The 9,726-nt window shown below is 34.5% G+C and overlaps 1 long non-coding RNA gene across 1 annotated transcript; it reads left to right on the top strand.

The window, feature by feature from the left end:
* Positions 1-865: 865 nt before the first annotated feature.
* On the top strand, positions 866-7,847 carry LOC150075099 (uncharacterized). Its single transcript, XR_016547890.1, has 2 exons — positions 866-929; positions 7,652-7,847. It is a non-coding gene; the product is annotated as an uncharacterized LOC150075099 (long non-coding RNA).
* The last annotated feature ends 1,879 nt before the right edge of the window (positions 7,848-9,726 follow it).

Raw genomic sequence — 9,726 nt, 5'->3', positions numbered from 1 at the left:
TATTTGTTTTTTGTTTGTGAAAGGACTTCCTAAACCTAATCTTAAACTGAACGAACTAAAATAACCGTTGGAAATTGCTTAAATAAAAAAAAAAAAGTGTCACCACGTTACAGAGAGAGAGACGTATCAGTAACAAAAGAGCAAAATCAGCTAGCAAAATTATCAAAACGGTATATCAGTACAAAAAGTTACCTAGGAAGCTGAAAGTGCAGTTTTCGACGTTATCAGGCTAATGACTGCGTATTTAGATGTCATCTTATAACGACTTGTCGCCATGTCACGACTGATGTCCTTATTTTCAAGTTCGATGGCGGCGACACCAGTCGGAGCCCAGAATGGAAAAGTTTGTGTCTACTGCGCCCTAGGCTAACGACAATCATAATGGCCGACCAGTCCCCACCCACCTCAAAAATAGCCCTTCTAAGGTAAAAACAAACGGATCCACCGACTGCGTAGTATTTTGAGTAGAAATAATGTTCTGGGTTTTAAATTGACTTTTTGGAGTCACGGGACCGTGTGTTTTCTTCAATCCTACCTGTACCATTAATTTCTGGACGAAAGAGACTATCAGTTTCATAAAAGTCATTAGAATAAAATGTGCAGGTGGACAAACCTATTGCTTAGAAAGAACGGCTGCTATTGGTCGACCCATCCAAGATGGCGTATGCTAGATAGGAGTGGCGTGGAGTTAGCCAATGCCTTGGCAGGGCACCACTCTTTATGAGGGTAATCAACAACTTTATGCCCTGATAACACTGGCTAAACTAAGTTTTTATTTCACGAGATGTTGCTCTAAGAAGAGCTTTATTTTCCTTAAAGCTGTACGGAGCCAAGCCCGAGAGAAAATTTAGCCCAGAGCCTTCAGCAGTGGCAGAAGACAAAGGACAGAAAGGAAGTCCTGGTCCATCAACCGGCGACCAACCAGAACGGTAAGAGCGAAAAAACTTTTTATCAGATTTAAAAAACGAATCTGAAAGGGGCGATAGAAGTATTGGCAGGTGTCAGCGGCGAATTAGGGATGGGTGTGACTGGTTTTACCGCATGCAGATTAGTTAAATGTCTTGATAGCGTTAATCTGAACGCGATCGACACTCGAAAAGTAAAAGCGCTAGTGCAGGATGATTAAATATTCGTATTTTTGTTTAGGAATGTCATTTCTTCGTAAATACTAATATAAAGAACTTAATTTAGTCTGGATTAATCTCTAAAACAGTTGGTGCAAATATACGGATGAGATGGTAAAGTAAAAGTCTTGATCTGTATCTTAAAGATGGCTTTCTCCTTCGAATTCTTGCGCTGTTTAACATTTGTAGATAAGGATGCTGTTATGTTTTGTTGTGTTCTTTTATGCTCTGATCTTCATCAAGTCACTTTTCATTCTGCTCAGTCTGCAGTTTTAATATTTGAAAAGTCCACCTTCGATTCTGTTCTGAAAATTTACTAGATTTGTGTAAAAAACTTAATTCTTATTAGAAACACTTGATATTATCAGTAATTTGAATACTTGGTGTGTGTTAAATTGTTTCTTTGTCTGTATCTAGAATTCTTGACGTTTCTCCAATCTTCGGTGCTTTGAAAATAAACTATAATTTACATACCACTATACAGAAACAAATTGTTAAAGTCAAACAAGAGGAAAAGGATTTCTCTTTGACTATTGACAAGGATGTGGTTTTCTGTTTAATCAGGATGCTCTTAGTAGAAGATCTTTTGTAAGGATTTTCTTCCACCGTCGCTGATTTCTTGAGCCACCGGAAGCAGGTCTACTGAGATCTTAATTTAGTCCCATTTCTTCTATAATGTAGTATCTGAAATAAATAAAAGTGTATTAGTGACAAAAATAGTTTTATAAATTATAAAAAAAAATAGATGCAAATTTTCTTTAAAGGTTTAAGAGCTGAAAAATATTTACACAGTTCAGTGGCTTAATTTTCTTGTCATAAAGTAGAATGTTTCTGTCTTTTTGTAATTAAGATGCTGTTTTCGTTGTTGGAGTCGCCATATAAATCGCTTATCCTGTTCCATTCATATCAGTCCAACTTAGAAATAGCAAAGGCATTCTGAAATAGTTACATCCAAATAGACTCCGTCTTTCATTTGATAGATCTAACTGGGCAGTTAGATCTTAGCGTAATGATAATGCATTTGTAATTTGATTCTATTCATCAGATCTCTGAGTCAAATCATATCTTCAAACATGCTTGTCCAATGTTCGACAGAATTGAATATGCACTTTATTGTTAACATGATTACTGATTCTGTCAGAAATTACTTTGTTTAGTATATTGAACAACAGAGGTAGGTACATAAATTAATACATTTTTTTCAAGCGAATTGATTTTATGTTTATATTTGAAAGCGAATTATTAAAAAGATTAATTTTCTGTAGTGGTAAATCGCAAATGTTTAGAAACAATGTATCTGTGTATGCATATTGTGAAAATCAGAAATTGCCGAGTGGCTTTAATAGTCAATGATCAGAATGGATGTTAATTTTTATGATTTCATATAAATTTTTCTACATCAATGTACGCTGTCATTTGCGAAGTATTGTGCTAGGACTTGTTCTTAAATGCGCACTTAGTGCATAAACAAACCACGCCGAATTGAACCATCCTGGTCTAGTTTATACCATAATGCAAAACCTTTGAACTCCTAATTTTAATTTACAGATAATGTAAGAATCGCTATGGATTTTAAAAGGTTAAAAATGCCTAAGATGATCAATTAATCTCAGATAAAACTGTAACTTGTAGGTATAATGTCTTTTTGGTTAACAGGACATTCGCTTGCAATCTGGAAAATTACCTTATGATTACGGAGATTGTTAAAATCGCGTCTACGTTTATGCCAGTAATGGAGCTGAATATATGCGCAACATGAAGGCAAAGAACACAGCTTAAAAATTGGGCAAACTCATCTGGTCCTGATGCTACGATGGTGGGTCAGACATAGACTTGGATGTAGATATTCAAAATGTACTTAGCAGTTGCATTTTGGCTCATATAGGAAAAACATTCATCTTAAACTAGTTACAGATCCACCAGAAAAAAAATTGCTTTAAATTTAAGCCTTCAGATAAAAGTAGTGTGTTCGTTAGTGGTGGTATTTTGGCACGTGGGTATTCTCTTTCAATCTATGAATGTTGGTTTTAATAGTTTTTGTCTGAAATGCCTGATTGTGTTCTGTTTATTATAAAAGAGTGGTATTCGAAGAAGTATTATCATGAATGTGATCTTTGGTATCTTAGAAATAGCAGCACACAGTATTAGTTAATTCAAATGCTAACGTGTTACTATTCTTAATTTCAACATGGCTAAATTTTGTGCAAGGGGAATTCGAAGTTCGATTTTTTCTTGTATTTTACTTATTTTATAGATCAATAACATTTTTTTAGGGCTAAAAGCCTCAGACTACGGAAACTTACTCGTCATACCAGACTAGACCGACAGCTCGTTGTGAAGGCATTCACAATATGAGATGTAATCAAATTCAGGTGGTTACTACGTACAGACTTGATGCAATGCATTAACTTGTATATCAAGCTTAAATTTTTACTGTTTTGATTTACTGTACACCATTCGGCATCTCTCATATTGTGGAATTAATTTCACAACTGGGGTATCAGACATTATACTACCGGGTACCCACCAAAGAAAGGCCAAATAGCTCGAAACGGCCCTTCTTCGGTGGTGGTAATCACTGAGGTTAAGTCTTCTCTCTCTCTATTGGGGGCACGATACTTATTCAAGGTAAAAATGACTGAGTCTGAGTAAAATGGATGTGGCTTCTTTTCCTTTCTTCAAGAGTCGCTCATGTTGAGTCACTTTGTTTTTTATAAACCAAAATACCCAACTCACTGAGGGTAAACCTTGGTCTCCTACTTTTCGCTAACCCTTAAGCTTTTCTCCAGCTTATAGGACAGAGACTGTAGGTTAAAAAGCATTACATCCTTACATGTATACCCTGAAACGGCCGTCTGAGTGGTGGTATCCACTGAGGACAAGTAACAATGGTCTTCTTTATTGGGCAGATTACTTATTAGAAGTATAACGAACAGGCAACTCGTTATGAAGGTATTTGCAATATGAGATGTAAATAAAATGCCATGTAATCAACTTGGTTGACTTACTACGTACAGACTTGATGCAATGCGCTAACTTGCGTTTATTTTATACATTTATACTTCCTGTATATCCCCACCGCCGAAAGGTAATTTCTAAAATGCCTCTTTTGTAGCGAATTTGGTGACAACGTCCTGTTGAGATGATTAAATTTTCCGCCTTTGACACCAGTATCGCAGGTTGCCGACCCTTTGTATACATAACGAGCAGCCAAGTGGAAATACATAAAACAGGAACATATCCACAACAATAAATAAATGTTATTGTAATTTTGTATCTAGAAAACATAATACTGTATCCTTGACTTGACGTAGCTTAAAACAGTAGTATTTCAACTTTTTGTTGAGGCAAAGCCTAATCGAACTTGCCTACCAAAATAGTTCAAGCAATACTGACCCCACAATGAAGAGCACCCTCTGTAGTTCAAAAATAGAAATAATTTTGTTATTCGTCCTGTATTTATAAGGTCATCTATACTTTTGTTAATACGGAGATTATCTATAAACTAAGTTAACTTATACCACGAGTGGTGTTTGAGTAAATACAGTGAATGAAATCGTTAGAAGTTAGAAGAGGAAAATTTCTATTTATTTATGGTTATCAGTTTTTAGAATTCTTCACATAAATAGGTGAACGATTATAAAGTGAAATTTCAAACAGGTCCACCCTCAGCATAGCGTATTTTTCACCAATGTCTGCTTTTATAGAATAGTCAAAAATCTGTAGAATTTTGGAGTTGAATGCTAATAATTTGACTGAATAGTCTTAACGTACCCCCTTCCTCCCCAAAAAACTTAGGTTTCCTCCAGTATTATTATTATCTCTTCATTTCTCTTTACTCATATACAACAGCAATTTTAAATCGAGAGTACAATAGCAATTCAGTATGAGCTGAACCAGTTTTTTCATTTCTTCACCCAGCTTACCAGGATCCCATATAATCATCAAGCCTCGCATATGCTTTTTATGGTGTTATATTTAAAATTAGTAGATTATCCCAAATCTCATAGTTTTTTTGTATAAAAGGTTTTATGTAACACTTGCACATTAATGCAAAGAAATCAAGTAACTTGCGAATTTTAGGATAATCATAATATTCCGAGAATTTCCGCATGTATACACCAGTATTCTGTTTCCATGCTAGTTCATTTTATGAAGAAAATTTTGCAATTGAAACTGAGTTGTGCGATGGTTATTTTCAAATAAATAATTTATGCCATTTAACTTTGAGTGGAAAAGACCAAGTATTATTGATGGTGAGTTAACCTTAACTTGAATGATTTGAATGATTGTTATGGTCATTACTCCCAATCCAAGGAATGGATTTTGTCAAATACGCCAGTAACTGAGGATTAATTGCTGATGGGGCAGGACGTTTATAAAAAGGCAAATATGATTACACTGTGCAACACAATTAGCTATGCACAACAGAACCTACGTATTGCACAGTCTAATTTTCGGTTTTGTAATAAACATAACAGAGATTTTAAGACATAGATGGGTCCCAAAACTTTTTTTTTTTTTTATTGATATGTCTCTATTATATATTTTAATGACTACGCTATTCTGTTTTCTAAAATGCCCTCAGTAATCAAAAGTGTAATTGTGCAGAGTCTCAATACAAGTTGTGTAGTACTCTAAGAAGAATGCGTTCTGTCTATATTGTTTATTTTTTAATTATACAGTTAAATGAGCCTTTTTCCCCCCACAACATTTATATGGACTGTTCTATCAAATTGCTTAAGAAATACTGTCATTGAGAGAATGGCAAGTCATTTTTAATGATTGAATTCAAATGTTAATTGATTTGGTATTTACGAGTTTAATCTGAAATTATAGGCAGTCAACGTAATAAATCAGCTTTGCAATTCGAGGTTTGTTTTTTAACTTTAAAGCTTAATGTTGTGATGTCAAATAGTTAACGATATGGTTAAATCAGGATTTTCGTCTCAAAGTAAACAACTGATGAGAACAAAAGAAATTTTTAAACATACTTAAACAATTTAGGAAGAAGAAATATTTTGATTAATGTCACAAGGATTTAAACTGCCTTTCTTTTGCTTTTTAGCTTGATATATATTAATTGGTCTCACAAAAACAGGAGCAAAAGCGCATTAAATTTAAATTATCAGCTACGTGACCATCTTAATGTCTTATATTGCGTATAAAATTAAAAGATGATGGTCTGAGTACTTCAGATCAATAAAGACTAATTTACATAATGATAATCCTTTTGAAATATAATAGTGGCGTTTAAGCAAAAGCAGGAGAGCTCTTCTTCAACCTCCCTTGTATAAACTAAGGTTGAAAGAGTTTATGCTTAATTAAAAAACAAATTAAAAATCGTTGATCTTTGATAGTAATGTTATTGTCATTGATTGCTTTGGTACTGAACTACAAATGGAACAAAATGAGATAGCAATTCTGTCGGAGTATGCCAATTTAGAAAGCGGTGGTACTTTTTTATTGGAGAATTAATTAGTGGAGTACTAAGGAAATTCTCTATTACCGGATCCATAAAGCCTTTGCTGTTTCAGATATTTAAATGTTGTGCCAAATCTGGTGCAATTTCTAATGGGAACGATTTAAATTACACACCACCAGTAGTGATTGTAAAATTAAAAACTGGGTGAATACGTGTTTAAGATAATAAACAAATATCTTACACCAACGATATTTGAATGATATAGAGGCTTATGACTTATTCAGGTTCCATATCAGAAGAATAATCTCCAAACTAATATGAAAATTACTTAGTAAAAATATTCTCAAATATAATTAATGACAATATTATATTTATTTCGTGGTTTCAAATTGCCCATAATTTACGCGCATGTATTTTAAGCTGATGAGGTACTTCTCTAGAGTCCATGATGGGCAAAGGTTTTACCTCTTCATAATAACTGCTTTATTATTCGTTGCATTGATATGCCGATAATTTATTGCGTATAGTTATGCATAATCCGTTTTATATTTAAAATAAGTGCTTTGTTAGATTCCCAACAACTGTCGAATCCACACCACTCCAAAGGAGTGGCAAGGGACGAAATCGCACTAAATTTGAGCTTCAATTTCGGATATAAATATGTACAGTGGACGTATTAGAGTTAAAGAACAAAAAGCTTTCCTATGTTAAACAGAGACGAAAATTTAAGAAAAATATCCTAAAAAAACAAACACATGGAGAAATACGTTGTAGGGTTGGGGGAGAGGAATGGCCGGGGTCAAAGAATAAGTGGCACTCGGAGCTCAAGATGTACGATAAGATAATTTCTCTTAGTTCGACCATGCGTCCACTTAAATGTTTATCAACAGAGTTTGTTATTATATTTTTTACGTACACTTTGTAAAAATAATTTCCACAATATAAGCAGATTTTAATTCGAGACATTTAAATTGGTTAAACAGCAAATTATTATTTAAATTAAAATTTTATAAATATGATGCATATCACAAGATGAAAAAATCATTTTTGCGTTTGTTTTTAATATTTTGTTCCCTCATTCATGTTCACCTTTATCTTTTAGGCTTGAGTTCTGGAAGTCATCCTGTTTGTTTGGAGTTTAAGTGTACTTAAGCGAGAGGCAATTTGAACTGCGAATACATTCAGTGGCCAACTGGCAATCCATGTTCAGTTCTGGAGGAACATTTTTCGCATAAAGAAAGTGTCGATGAAGCTTTATAAAGGATGACTGCAAATTAGAAAGATCAAAGGACATGAAGGTAGGCATTTTCATTATATTGAAAGATCGGTGTTGATAACTCAAGTAATTATATGCATTTTTTTTCGGTCGTTTTAATTCTCAAACACTTCAATGCTTCTTAAAAACAAAAGCAACTGTCTTAAAAATCCTGCTTGTTTGCACGTTTTCCCTTATTTCTTACATATTTATAAAGGACTAACAACAAAAGGTATGTTAGTATTATTTATGTATTTTTTGAATGATACTTTATTCGAACTACATTTTTATGGTTGAGATTTGTCTTTTGAAGTTCCTGTATTACATTTCTGTCCAACCCGAATTCTCCCTTCATATTTATGGACCCATCGAATTATAAATTGGAAAGTTCTTTTTTTTTTTTTATCTTTTAAGAATTAGAATATGCGGAAATCGCCTCCCTTTCCAAGAGAAGGCCCAATTATATTGCAATGTTTCATTTAAATTTGATGTACATTGTAATGCACATTAATATACATGTAATAAACATTGTAATGAGATTACTGTTTATAGAGGCTTCCGCGGTAGTGCAGTGGATAAGGCTCTTTGCACTCGTTTAAGAAATGTCTTGAGTTCAATGCCCAATGCAGGAAACCAGATCTTCCATTTTAAATCCAAACGGGTCAAGCATATGCACTTTTCAGACTTCATATTGAAGCCACATGGCCGTAGTTGCCTTGCCACGTACGTTAAACAGCTGTTGGCCGTAGAGAAACATTTGATTGATTAGTTAGTTCCTTGGCACACGGAATACATATGGCTCTAAACCGATCTTTATGGTGTGTGTATATTCACAGTCCGATTTGTATGTACTACAAACTGAAAATCCAAGAATAGATTGCTGAGAAAATCTTCTGTCTTAAATTGTCTGAATACAACCCCGACAGGAGAAACGTTTAAGAATTTTCCCAGTCTCCAACGGAATTCGAGCTCAGTCCTTGCCTAACGAGTAACAAGGGTCGAACTTGCTTCATAAGACGATAAAGACATGATTACAGAAATTGTTTGGTTTGTTCTTGATGTCTTACTGTCTGGTTCATAACGAACCAGACCGAGACCAAACTGGAACCTAAAGATCTACACGATTTATAAATAAAATATCTGCTCATCAGGTTTTTGATTGTTTTGAGTTCTAGACACAATGACTGTTTCGAAAAGGATGCGCAAAATTTAGAGGAGGAAATAATCACAATCTGACGTCATCTAACTCAACACGGAGATCAGGAATTTTCGATATAAACCAACTAAGATTAAAGAAATTCCATTGGTATTTGACAGGACATGAATTAGGTAATTAGTGGTGAGTTTTCATGGACTTGGGATTGTTGTGGACATGGTCCTAAACCATGCATCAGTCTTGCACCTTTATATCAAATGAAATTAGCTGTACGGATTATATTTTATGTAACTTAGTTCAGTTTCTGTATATTTTTACAATGTACTAGTCCTGGAGTATACTGAGTGGTCATCTTATTGAGTACCCATCAATAACGTCATCACTAAGCGATATAAAGCTGGGCAGGTATATAAGGATGCTGTATATGTGCAGTGCGATACGAGATTGGGCAAGACGAAAGATTTAGTTGATTTTAACATGTCATGGTAGTTAGTTCCAATATGGGTATCTCGGAAATTTTATTCCCATTGGGATTTTCACATAGACTTGTCTGGGATGTATCGTGATTGGTCCAATGACTAAATAACCTCCAGCTAACGGCGATTCTGTGGTCAAAAACGGCTAGCTGATGCGAGAGGCCAGCGGAAGCTGACAAGACTTATGCAGGGTAACATAACGGATACAGTCAGTCAAATAACAACCCACTACAAGATTAGTAACCAAAGAGGCATTTCAGAACTCGCCACTCTAAGTACCTTGTCGTGGA

Source organism: Mastigoproctus giganteus, chromosome 14 (genome assembly GCF_048544385.1).
Source record: "Mastigoproctus giganteus isolate SK-2022 chromosome 14, ASM4854438v1, whole genome shotgun sequence".
In the NCBI taxonomy this organism is placed as follows: domain Eukaryota; kingdom Metazoa; phylum Arthropoda; class Arachnida; order Uropygi; family Thelyphonidae; genus Mastigoproctus; species Mastigoproctus giganteus.
The sequence above is the reverse complement of the archived record's forward strand: the minus strand, read 5'-3'. Positions and strand labels throughout refer to the sequence as shown.